The sequence below is a fragment of the Diadema antillarum genome, unplaced genomic scaffold (assembly GCF_040938485.1).
Source record: "Diadema antillarum isolate AM-2024a unplaced genomic scaffold, OU_Dant_1.0 seq00001263_RagTag, whole genome shotgun sequence".
NCBI lineage: Eukaryota > Metazoa > Echinodermata > Echinoidea > Diadematoida > Diadematidae > Diadema > Diadema antillarum.
Window position 1 is genome coordinate 82,900 of NW_027272045.1, and position 11,476 is coordinate 94,375.

Consider the following 11,476-nt stretch of genomic DNA (forward strand, 5'->3'; position numbering starts at 1 on the left):
CCCACCAGAGAGCAATTAAAATGTGAATTCCATCACCCGTTTACGTTTACTATATAGTACATGACATTGTATTCACTAGCCTACCGGAAGTTGAGTAGCCAACATACTGTGTGTTATTGCACTGACATCCCTGAATGCAATTAAAGTGCCGGTACTCGACTTCTTTCGCTGGGTGTACATGCTACAGTATAGTCTGATTCAACACTTTCCTTGACCTGACGACCTTCACTCCAGGCGACGGCTTCCTTTAGGCCTCACGCTCCTTTTCCGGGCTCCCATATAAACCTGTGTTAAATGCAGCATATTCCATGAATCATGGAAAATCAATCGAATCATGGAATTTTTTTAAATTGAAGCAGATGAAGGGAAATTTTCTCTGCTTTCAAGCAAACAACATATTTGGGGATGTTGTCCAGCTCTAAAAAAAGTTAAGAGCCTCCATACGAGACTAGTCATCCAGTCACTCTCAAAAATGATAAAAATAGCAAATTGCCTCATACATCAATAAAAAATTATTAAAAATACAAAAACCCTGATTCATTCAACTTCTTCATAACCTGCAGAAGCTCCTGTCCTCAAGCAATGTCAAACACTACCAAAAGTGGCAATTTCCCACTTGACTGATTTTTAATGATTTTTTTGGTAAAAAAATAACATTACCTCATCTTTGTACTGCCTTCCCGGTAGGCAATGCGCGAGTTGAATTAGGAGCGTGAGGCCTATAGAGCAGTCAAGTGCTTCCAAACACCTTTTGAACGCTTTCATCTTGTAGAGATATTAATTCCGACTACAACGATATAAAACTTTCTACATTTCATGCTTGTTTTCAGCAGAGTGGACCCCATCAAGCTACAATGCACCATGTACTGAAATCCAATCAATGCACCCTTGCTGGCATTATACCTTGGGTTCGGTGAAATTGGATGTAGGGCCCAAGTAGACAATAATTCAATGACATTCATTCAGTCCAATTTGAAGGTTTGAATGCTGGATACCCTGAAAACCTCCCAAAATATCAAAATAATTATTCATATTATATCAAGGTAAATATTTAAGTTCAATGAGCAAGAAAGGCAAGTTCAATTTCACTGTTCCATGGAGCATTTGAGCCTACCACCAGGCCATAAATATACTATGATGTACTTTTAAAATACATATCACTGTAAAACTCGATATAAGGGAGGGATTAGAGTTCACAGAGGTTAGAATATGAAGGATAGAATAAGATAGGATGGGAAATGCGGGGGGGGGGGGGGTTCCAGGACATGCCTACAGAATGGCCCTACATAAGGGCAACAACAGAGAGCATGAGTACAGGTTTATACATTTTATGTTTTGTGGGGTTAGTTAGATGCTTGACTGCTTGGATCTGGAGTCAGAATGCAAGTGTTCTTTATTCACTGTTCTCCAGTATTATTATTCCAACACATTTACATGGTCACAGCCTTATTGACTCGGCCTGTAAAAAGCCAGCATACCACTGGATCATCACCCGCACTCTTGTCCATCTTAATTTCTAACTGTTTGGAATAATGTTTGCTCCACTCTTCCGCATTCATATCCAAATCTTCTTGCTTGTCGCCATAAAACACCCCCCCCCCCTCAAAAAACAACAACAAAGAAAGAAAGAAAGAAAGAAAGAAACAAAGAAACAAACAAACACAGAAACAAACAAACAAACAAACACTGTTGTATAAAAACGTTCATGAACAAACCTGCTGGCTCCCTCAGCAGGACCAGAATATTGTGTATGACAGCCTGCAACACAGATATATTATTCATTAAATGTCAGTAAATGACTATGATACTTTGAAAACTGATAGTCCTGCTACATTTTTCTGAGAGAATCATGCTGAGTTCGTTGTTAGAATGAAATGCAATGGAGTGAATGTGTAGACCATGAGTGGTGAATAAATGGCACAAGGCTGGTGCGTGAACATGAATTCGTACAGCAAGGAACTTCCAACACAAAAAACCACGGTCTGCATGGGACCAAGCACGTCCATCACAGTTTTTTACACACATAGCTCTCCATTTTCACAGTAAAAGTGAAAATAATACAGTTACACTGTCACTGGGTGCTAGTTTTGAGGTGTACAAGTAAAACTTAAGGATATAGGCCCACAGTTAGGATGAGGGGAAGCTAGGCAGGGTGAGGGCTAGGGCGTAAGTTTACTCGGTCTAACTTTAGACTAGAGTTCTACACTAGCTTAGACTGGGTTAAATTTGAGCCTTGTTCATATTACTAGGCAGCTAGGGTTAAATTTGGGGTTAGAATCTGATTTTTGGGCTGAAATCTTACTTTGGGTTGGCATTTAGGGCTATGGTTTGGATTATAGGGTTAGGGTTAGGGTTAGGTTAGGGTTAGGGTTTGGGTTAGGGCTAGTTAGGGCTAGTTAGGGCTAGTTAGGGCTAGTTAGGGTTAGTTAGGGTTAGGGTTAGGGTTAGTTAGGGTTAGGTTAGGGTTTTAGGGTTAGTACAGGGTTAGGGTTAATAGGGTTTTAGGGTTAGGGTTTTAACAGCTAGGGTTAAATTTGGGGTTAGAATCTGATTTGGGGCTGAAATCTAACTTTGGGTCGGCAATGGATTCAACTTTAGGGCTATGGTTAGAGTTGGGTTAGGGTTTGGGTTTGGGTTAGGGTTAGGGTAAGGGTTTTTAAAAGCTAATGTTAGGGTTAAATTTGGGGTTAGAATCTGATTTGGGGCTGAAATCTAACTTTGGGTCGGCAATGTATTCAACTTTAGTTCTATGGTAAGAGTTGAGGGCAAGGGCTACCTTAGAAATAGGACTACACTTGTTTACTAGTGGCCTGACTTACCCCTTAAAGAATATTTCCGAAGTTAAGCTAGCAGGTACCATGGCAGTAACCCCGGGAACCTTTCCGTACACTCTGCATGCCGTTTGCTGGCGAGAACATCGCATTCTAGCAGACGACTCTCATGCCCACTGCCTACCAGTCTCACAGTATAGGCCTCACGCTCCTTTTCCGGGCTCCCATATAAACCTGTGTTAAATGCAGCATATTCCATGAATCATGAAAAATCAATCGAATCATGGAATTTTTTTAAATTGAAGCAGATGAAGGGAAATTTTCTCTGCTTTCAAGCAAACAACATATTTGGGGATGTTGTCCAGCTCTAAAAAAAGTTAAGAGCCTCCATACGAGACTAGTCATCCAGTCACTCTCAAAAATGATAAAAATAGCAAATTACCTCATACATCAATAAAAAATTATTAAAAATACAAAAACCCTGATTCATTCAACTTCTTCATAACCTGCAGAAGCTCCTGTCCTCAAGCAATGTCAAACACTACCAAAAGTGGCAATTTTCCACTTGACTGATTTTTAATGATTTTTTTGGTAAAAAATAACATTACCCCATCTTTGTACTGCCTTCCCGGTAGGCAATGCGCGAGTTGAATTAGGAGCGTGAGGCCTTTAGACCATCAGCCATTTATTTTCCACTGTAGTTAGTGATGCCATTTATGGGTTAAAACTAAATGGCTAATAGACGAAGTGGGAGTAGACCAAGTGATAAATCATCTTTAGCTGTTTCTGTCTTTAGGAAACAACCAATCCTCTTCTATAAGGATTTGCTTTCTAGATTCTGTTGACGGCTTATTATAGCTATTTTCATCCGAATTAGGGCTCACAAACTCCCAGGGGCCAAGCCAAACACCGCGAACTATGCTCTAACGTTGATTACGTGCTAGAGGCAATATCCAGTGTGCAATATCCACAATAGAAAATAATAGGCCGTGTTGTCGCTGAATCTCATCTGTTTAATGATTCTTTGCATATCGTTGTGATAATGCATTGACCTGCGTTTAAACCTTTAATTTCTTATATGGGTTTTCACTTCAAGTGGCCTGACCTTACGTGGGAAGTCAGTGCTACTAAAATGAGTACTTCCGACAGACATTCTGTTAATAACCCGTCTCTTGGAGGCATTCCTTCAATCAATGGATTCATGAACGTCGGTCTGCAGACGATAAACTATGTTAATCATCTAGTATTTGAATAGGGACCCCAACAACCGGGGGGGGGGGGGGTGGGGGAGGGGGAGGGGGAGGGCGGCGCCACTACCTCAAACGCACACACTCACACATATACACGCACGCACACTTTGTCCGCGGCCCATGTAATAGAAGTGACACAAATGAAAATGTCAATGAAAATGATGCTAAACATGATAATGTGATGCGACAAAATTTTCCCCGAATGAAGGTTGATGGGAAATAAAACTTGTGAAGAAGAAAGCACGGGTTGCACAAGTGCGTTTAGAGGTGGTTACACTGAATGATGTGGGGGGGGGGGGGTCGAGCAGTGTAATGTTGTTCCAAAGCACACAAAATTGTAACATTTTACTGTTACTATCAAAGTAGGTCTATATATGCTTTGAAAGTAACGGTTAATTTTATCATTAAATATCTCATGATACTTTGAATAACACATTTTAATGAACCTATTGTACAATGTACTATTCTAGCACTATGAAAATAAAGTGTGATAAATCTGGTCTTCCACAGACTTCCACTTCTTGGAAGCATCTAGTTATAATTTTTAACCGAAATTTTATCGCAGCCTGTTACTGTTATATTTCTTGTACCGTAAGGGATAGAGCATCCAACCGTTGAGCTACTTTAGAGAAACGGGACTTTGAAGAGTCTATAGAATTTGATTCACTCTTTCCTCATTATCCACGGGACAACTGATATGGATTTAAAACTAGAAAAGACATGTGCAAAAGGATAAGTAGATTGAAGCCCAGGTATGGGAACCTTCAAAATCGGATTATCTTAAACTTGGCACACTCACTGACCCCATTCTATTCATGAATACTCCAAACAGTGCTTCTGCGGGCTATTTTGCAAAGGGTTTTTCATGGACTAGTTAACACCCCACGGGGATAGAAGTCTGGGGAATAACTTCAAACTACACAACATGGTTTTAGAAAAACTTTCAAAAAAAAACACAAAAACAAACAAACAAACAAACAAACGTTTAATGTTTTCACATTTCAGATAAAGATGAAAGGGTTATACTTTTTCTTTTTAGAAAGCTCAAGTATTTGATGTCGGGCCTGGACCGAAGTTTACACATAATTTCAGGCGCGCATGAAAACCAACCTGCGCTACTTTTGCTAGGTTCCGGGCGAGATGCATGCTCTAAAAGAACAGTCAGTATAATGATAAAGAAAGTATCTTTCTCGGGAAAACGTGACATTGGTTAAATACAGGAGAATGTTTATGCGTCATTGAGATTTGATGTAGTATTGATATGCCTTAATCCAACTACTCTTTAAACGCAGTCATCGTAACGTTTGACATTCTCATTTTCGCTGGTAAATGTAACATTATGGTTTGATCAGCTTTAGATTTCGTCGAGACTACAAACCTACATGGTTAATGTGCAGCAGATGCAGCATCTATTTATTATGTGAGACTTCGGTTGTGCAAGTCTAATTATCAAGGAGATGTGCCTATTAAGTATGTGGTCAAATTCATAGCATGTGTATTGTGTAGACAGTTGTATAATTCGAGATGTACATCACTTCAAGATGCTATTCACACGTATACCTGCATGTCCTTAGCCCCGTTATAGTTTTGTATAGTCCATGGGCCAAGACCCGAAAAATGGGTTGTTGGTACCATCTGAGGTGGCACAACCTTTTTGGTGTCATTTTGTTTGTCGGGCATAGATATGCTTATCAAGCTATGATAGCATTTCCAAATGAGTAGCTTAGTCATAATAAATGAATTTTTAACCAATTTGGTCTTGTATTTATATCCCTATACTTCTGAATCGAAACTAAACGGCTATACAAAGAAGAGCACTGCCTTCTGTATGTCCACAGGACTGGTGTTCTGTTGTAAACGCGGTGCGCTTAGTCTTTATTCAAGGCAGCGAAGGGAATATCCAAAGGGTTATGATGTCCACAGCTGTCACGCGGTGCGCTTAGTTCTTTATCTAGACCAATGTACCGTTATCATATCTAAAGTTCCTCATAAAAGGGATTATCTATACTGTTTTTATACCACCCTATCAACAAATACATCAGTTTTAAGCAAAAATCACTCTGTTCATTTACAATGTTATTTATTATAATGTATTGTAGTGTACCGGTACATTGTTTTTGCATTATCTTTCATTGTTGGAGGGAAATAAAGCGACATTGGCGTGGTATCAGCGTTTTCACCGTAGCGTTTTCGCCGGAAAATGGTAAATAATTGAAAGATACGGTAAAATTCACGAGGAATTGCTTTTGTTGTTGTTGTTGTTTTTAGATAAAAGGATATACAATGTATCATACACTTTGGACATTCCCTTCGCCGTCTAGAATAAAGACTAAGCGCTGTGGACATCATAACCTTTGGATATTCCCTTCGCTGCCTTGAATAAAGACTAAGCGCACCGCGTTTACAACAGAACACCTGTGAACATACCATAGAGCTGCATTTTACAGCTCTGAGATGGAACATACAGAAGACAGTGCTCTTCTTTGTATGGCGGTTAGTTTTCGATTCAGAAGTATAGGGATATAACAACAAGACCAAATTGGTTAAAAATTCATTTACTATGACTAAGCTACTCATTTGGAAATGCTATCATAGCTTGATAAGCATATCTATGCCCGACAAACAAAATGACACCAAAAAGGTTTTGCCACCTCAGATGGCCCATGGACTATGTAAGGTGCTTTACGATCCAGGCAAGCTATTGATTTGGGGAGCTTGGTGACCAGCGGACTGCATCCAAGCATGGCCACAAGTCGTTTTTACAAAAGAAATCCCTCATCATAGCATGACTCTGAGGCGGGGACGTTGTTTTGGTAAAGCTTTCTTTTGTCTTCTTTTTCCTTTGTGAACTGCCAGCATTCTTTTCGTTGTTTCGGGTGTATTGTCGAGAGGAGAGTCAATTCCCCATTTTTTTTTTTCATTTTCAATTTGTAATGAGTTTTTCTGCATGATAAGGTTATTCACATGCATGTGAATAAGTAAGATTTAAGGACAAAGTCGCGCAGGGAGAAGAATAAGCACTTTGTCCTTCGTCGAGATATTTTCGTTGCAACTACAAACAGCCGTATTTACGCGATGTAGGACAATTTGCCAATCAGTTGCAAAGAAAATTGCCAAACTGATTGATAAATTCCCCTTTAATGACGTCAATGAATATACCGATTGTTCAGTGTTTTAAGAGTAATTGCCGTGATAAAATCTTGGGCATATATATTTGGGTGAAATTCAAACCCACGACCTCCTGATTGCTATACATGCAGGCATCATTATTCACTTATCATTTTCAGTTGTGGATATTGCATATTTATTCAAGCGAATGACCGTTGTGTAGAGTTGTTTCATTGAAAGCGATTGACAGATGGCAATCGATTGCCATTGATGTAAACAGAGACTCCAACCCTAAGCACCTTCTGATCGGGAGATTCTCTCGACTGAAACCCCTATAGGGATAGCAAACGGGAGACTCCAACCTGATGTGCGCGAAGCGCACATCACGAGCACGAAGTTCATTGAGGTCTGGGATTCTAGATGTTCTCTCGTACTATCTAAGGCTTAGTCTTCAACATACAGTGAAATTAAGTAAGAAATCATTTCAAGCGGGAGAAATTAAATCTCAAGCGGGAGAACGGAAGATTCTGCAAAAATGGCCTTTCGGCGCGAGATCTCCCGTCGAAAGCGGGAGAGTTGGAGTCTGTGTAAATGAACGTGATGGAAAAAGATGATTTTGTTTTAGATGTGTTTGTAGTTTCATTAATTCATTATTCGTTCTCATTAGTCTGAGGGTCCCATATCGTATTCAAGATTTGCTTTTTAGTGGGACCCTTCATTTCCATTCCCATTCTTAATCAATTTGTACTATGCATAGGCCCTATATTTCAAAAATACCATTATGTTTTTTTTTTTCATTTTATTACTCATTATCACACGTATTTTGTTACTTTACGTTTTGCCTTCATTACAAATATGTTCTGCTTATACGTTATATACAATTTTCTCTATTTGAATTTTGAACTTTGAAAGGTGTCCTTCAAATCGCGATAGCCTGTCGTCTTATGTCTTTTTATGCCTCCGCCACGAAGTGGTGCCGGAGGCATTATGTTTTCGGGTTGTCCGTCCGTCCGTCCGTCCGTCCGTCCTTCCGTCCGTCCGTCCGTCCGTCCGTCCTTCCGTCCGTCTTTCCGTCCGTCCGTAATGAATTTTGTGGACAAGGTAACTATCAAAAGCTGTTGAGGTATCCTAATGAAACTTGGCATGTATGTGTATTAGGGGGTGAAGTTGTGCCTATCAACTTTTGGGTGCACGTGCTCAAGGTCAAAGGTCAAAAGGTCAAGGTCAAATACATAAAATTTCACTATTTCCACCATATCTATGCAATGCCTGAAGATATTTTCTTGAAACTTAGTGTATGCATGTATTACCCAATTTAGATTCTCTGGTGAAAGTTTGGGTCATGAGGTCGAAGGTCAAAGGTCAAAAGGTCGAGTAAAAGTATTAAAACTTCTTTTTTTTTCTCTGTAAATTGGAAAATTGTTCAAGGTATCTTCATGGAACATAGTATATATACATGTACTGACTGGCAGTGATTATCTAGAGAATGTAGGGTTCATGGGGTCAAAGGTCAGGGGTCAAAGGTCAAGTGCAACACTTCAAAATTTTACTATTTCCCTCATGTTCATGCAATGCCAGCAGGATTAGTATTTTTTTTTTTTACACTTGGTGTATGCATGTGTAACCTCATAGAAATTCTCTGGAGAGTTTTTTTTTTCTTTTTCTTTTTTATTGCCTCAAAGGTCAAAAGGTCAAAGATCAAGTGAAAGTGCTGAACTAACTTTTTCCTCCATATCTCGGAAGTGGCTCAATTTATCGTGAAACTTACTGCATATCTATGCATGTTCTACCTGAAAGTGATTATCTTATGAATTTTAGGGTCAAAGGCCAGATGAACATGGTAACAATTTACTATTCAGTACAGAAATTGCACTTTTTCTCCATACCGGTACCATGAAAATTACTCAATGCATACATGTATGAATGGGTCAAAGTCAAGTTAAAGTCCTTAAATCCCCAAATACATGCTCTCCTATTCATCCAATTAAACCAAGGTCAAGGAAGGTGAACATTCAACACATTTGTGACAAACTTGTCATTTCAATATTTTGCCAGTTTTGTGAAAATGTAATCACACATTGTCCACATGTACTATCTAGACCTATTAGGAGAATCATGCATTATGGCGGAGGCATAACAGTCGCCATAGCGACATTTCTAGTTGAATTTTAACTTCCGTTGGATTTTTGTGGAGAGTATGAAAACTATACATTTTTGGAAACGTTACAGTATAAGCAATCAGACAAATAGTTTTTCAATTTGCCTCGAGACATTTGTGGCCGCCATCTTGGATTTTTCAAAATGGCAGCCGTAAATAATGTTTTGTTAATATATTTCGACTTCTAAGTGACATAGAGCTTGTATTTTGACATCTAAACTACCATTTTCAGGGCCAAAGAATCAAATGCTCGTAGTTACAAGTGTGTTGAGACATTTCGTATAGCAGTTCTTGCGAATACTTACTAATTTTGTAATAGATATGTGATAAAGATTTACAGAGATTTTATTTAAGACTAATGAATCGTCAACCTATATAGGTCATCATGCTGTATCTACAGGGGAAGCATTTTTCTTTTTTTTTAGATGATTAGTTGTCAGAGTGTTCTTAATTCTGCCAGATATTCTTACAGAACAAAAAACTTAATCATCCTGCACTGATCTTTGCTGTCAAGGCAGTGAGTGTCAGAATGATGAGGACACTCAGAACAAGTAAAAAATTGATGATGGTGACGATGATAATGATACATGTAAGGAAGTATGGTTCCCAAAAGATTGATACCCATTTCTGCCATTAGGAGTATTTTGTTCATAATGGATGCTACCTCAGTGGGACATTCATGTCTGATCACTTGTTAAAAAAAACAGGAAATATCCTTCAATTGAGTTTTGATATGGTTGGATCTAGATTACCAGTTTTACAATTGGATTTCTTGTTAATGTAAAAACGATTGGTTTCCTTGAAGATTAAATTCATTTCTATCATTAGGAGCATGTTTTCTCCTTATCATCACTTGTAAAACAATTCATAAATCAGAAAATGTAATTCAAATGAGTGTATGGTCGAATCTAGCTTTTCTTTTGTTATCATTGTATTTCTTTGCTGGTGCGGCAGTGAGTGTTAGAATGATGAGGACACTCAGAGCAAGCACAAATGTATGGAACTTCACTACCTGTACTTAGTACACCCTTTCATATTGCAGGACAGTTTCTATAACCCTTTTATTCCCAGTACTTTGTACGCCCTTTCATTTGGCAGGACATTTTCTATAGCCCTTTTATTCCCAGCTCAGTGTAGACCCTTTCATATTGCAGAACAGTTTCTATAACCCTTTTATTCCCAGTACTTAGTACACCCTTTCATTTGGCAGGACAGTTTCTATAACCCTTTTATTCCCGGCTCAGTGTAGATCCTTTCATATTGCAGGACAGTTTGTATAACCCTTTTATTCCTAGCTCACTGAAGACCCGTTCATATTGCAGGACAGTTTCTATAACCCTTTTATTCCCAGCTCAGTGTAAACCTTTTCATAATGCAGGACAGTTTCTATAACTCTTTTATTCCGGGTCCGTTGTACACCCTTTCACAGAGACTCCTGTTCTCCCGCTTGAGTTTTTAATTTCTCCTGCTTGAAATTATTTTTATGCCTCCGCCACGAAGTGGTGCCGGAGGCATTATGTTTTCGAGTTGTCCGTCCGTCCGTCCGTCCGTCCGTCCGTCCGTCCGTCCGTCCGTCCGTCCTTCCGTCCGTCCGTCCGTCCGTCCGTCCTTCCGTCCGTCCGTCTTTCCGTCCGTCCGTAATGAATTTTGTGGACAAGGTAACTATCAAAAGCTGTTGAGGTATCGTAATGAAACTTGGCATGTATGTGTATTAGGGGGTGAAGTTGTGCCTATCAACTTTTGGGTACACGTGCTCAAGGTCAAAGGTCAAAAGGTCAAGGTCAAATACATAAAATTTCACTATTTCCACCATATCTATGCAATGCCTGAATATATTTTCTTGAAACTTAGTGTATACATGTATTACCCAATTTAGATTCTCTGGTGAAAGTTTGGGTCATGAGGTCAAAGGTCAAAGGTCAAAAGGTCGAGTAAAAGTATTAAAACTTCTTTTTTTTTCTCTGTAAATTGGAAAATTGTTCAAGGTATCTTCAGGGAACATAGCATATATACATGTACTGACTGGCAGTGATTATCTAGAGAATGTAGGGTTCATGGGGTCAAAGGTCAGGGGTCAAAGGTCAAGTGCAACACTTCAAAATTTTACTATTTCCCTCATGTTCATGCAATGCCAGCAGGATTAGTATTTTTTTTTTTACACTTGGTGTATGCATGTGTAACCTAACAGA